Genomic DNA, 2,500 nt, shown 5'->3' on the forward strand with positions numbered 1-2,500 from the left:
TTGTTTATTTACATTATTTTGAAAATTGTATCTCTCTAGAATATTTTCAGCAGGTACTCTGAGAGTTATCGTCTTATTCAGCTGCACAGTGTGTGTGATTAATTTCGAAAAATCTATGTGCAGTCTAGACTGTTTGCAAATTAAGACCACTGCTAACATCTTAACGTATTTATTTTAGTTACATTCCACGATTACTGTATGTACATTATAGCAGAAACGAGAGAAAAAAACTCTTTTTGTCTATATAAAGAAGATTTTGTGATCAATCTTGGTACAGACCAAGTGAACTAACTTGCTTTTTTAAATTATTAGAACTTCTTCACTTTTCAGTAAGTTCTTGTTAACAGTTAATATTTGAATCTTATTTGATTCCATGGGCATCTGCAATATGATCAGGCACAGGCTACAGTGTAAATACTCTGATATCATTAGATCTACAGTAGTTATAGAGACGCAATTTTAGATAATTAAGATCAAACAGCATATTAAACCAGCTGTGATTCGACAAACTCTAAGGTTGAATGAGGCCATATTTCATTTACTTCACTCCTACAGTACAGTAGTATGGTCGAATATTCTGCGGAGGTTTTTCCGTAGTGAGGGGTAAGATTCGTAATGTACAATATGATGACATGAAACATCTACACATGTGTGTGTGTAAATGGTTAACCTGAGTTACATCTACTGGAATCCAAAACGAATGCGGAACCATCGATATAAATTTTCAAAAACAATGACATAAAAAGCAAAATGAATGGCCAAATAAATATGCCCCTACGTATTATTTGAGGCATGTAAAAGACCCACTTTGTATTCACCTCCTCTGGAAAAACAAACAAACGGCTGCTATAAATTTGAGGTCATTTTTCTCTTTCCCCTCCTTCCTTCCTTCCCCGCGCGTTGTTTACTGTCCCCGGCATCCATGCTTCTGTCATTCTTGTTCATGTCTTAAAATGTTTCAGCCGTTTTCTTTTTCAGGAAGATATGCAGACCTGAGGATCAAGTATTTAATATGAAAAGAGTCAGTCCGGGTTCTCGTCTCTTCTCTCTCGTCATGGGCTCTTCACTCGAATGAAAAATAAAAGGACTATCTAGGATATAATTCACCCCGGTCCATGTTGTCTCACGTCTGCAAATTTTTCATTCTTCATTCCCACTCAGGACAAGGTTCTGCCAGTGGATGCTTTTGTATACCTCTGTCTGTCCGTCTGTCTCATGTGTAATAAGAATTTAAATAAGACTATGTGTTATTAGTTTATATTGTTTTGTCATATATATATATATATATATATATATATATATATATATATATATATATATATATATATATATATATATATATGACACATGTATACTGTATATATTATATATTTATAAGAAATATTATAAAAAAGTTTTCCATATACCTCTGAAGCTGCTATTCTAGAGCTCTGTATCTTTTATAAGTGGACTCCGCACTCTTATGTAGCAAACGCTTCAAATCCCAGAATGCCTGACAGCTGGTATTATTACGCCAACGGAAGTCGTTGCTCCTGCATGTTTGAAAATGACGAGGGGAACGCGGGACGAAATTCCTCTGGGACGACCTCGAGCTTGTCAGGCTTTCGTCATCGATCAATGCAGAAAACATTGAGGCTCCTGAGAAAGTTTTGATGGGCGATTATAAGGGGGATATTGCGTCAGATGCCGGACATTCGAGGGGTCAGTTATAGTCCAGTCCAATCCATCCCTCACGAACGTTTGGCTGTGACCAAAGCTTGCTCTCTTTGGATCTCAAGAATGCTGACTCTTGAAATAAAGAATATTATCGGACATAAAGAACGCAGTCTCACACTTATGAATTTCGAGTTACGACATTGTTTTCACGCTAAGAATTGCAGTCCAAACAACAGTCACAACAAGGAACAAGTAAAACAAGTTTCTTCGGCTCAGTCGAGTTTTCTGTACAGCGTATAATACTGTATGAAACTCTCAGCCACGGCCCAGCTGCCTATGAAACTTTCAGCCACGTCCCGGTGGTGGCCTGTGTTGTTGGCACCCATGGCGGTGCCAGGCGCGAGATCATGGCTAACTTCAACCTTAAATAAAATAAAAACTACTGAGGCTAGAGGGCTGCAATTTGCTATGTTTGATGATTGGAGGGTGGATGATCAACATACAAATTTGCAGCCCTCTAGCTTCAGTAGTTTTGAAGATCTGAGGGCAGATAGAAAAAGTGTGGCCGGACAGACAAATAGCCACTCAATGCTTTCTTTTACAGAAAACTAAAAAGGGCATATTCTGCACCGTTAGAGAAATTCAAGGCACGGTGAAATCATTAGTACATTGTTACCTGATGTAGCGTGCCTCACACAGTTGTCGTTGTTAGCTAATGTATAGCCAGTCAGTTTAGGGAAAACGAAGGGGGAAGTGTCGAATTCCTAGTTGGAGCAACATTGAAGAGTTCTAATAACCTTGTGACTTGCGTCAAGAAACTTATGGGGGAATCCTAAGAATTAAA

The 2,500-nt window shown here is 38.1% G+C and overlaps 1 protein-coding gene across 3 annotated transcripts in view; it reads left to right on the forward strand.

Moving 5' to 3' along the window:
* The window catches only part of LOC136835075 (protein turtle-like), a 406,342-nt gene that overhangs the window by 230,245 nt on the left and 173,597 nt on the right, over positions 1-2,500 (forward strand). The window lies entirely within an intron of this gene.

This window comes from Macrobrachium rosenbergii, chromosome 54 (assembly GCF_040412425.1).
Source record: "Macrobrachium rosenbergii isolate ZJJX-2024 chromosome 54, ASM4041242v1, whole genome shotgun sequence".
Classification (NCBI taxonomy): Eukaryota; Metazoa; Arthropoda; class Malacostraca; order Decapoda; family Palaemonidae; genus Macrobrachium; species Macrobrachium rosenbergii.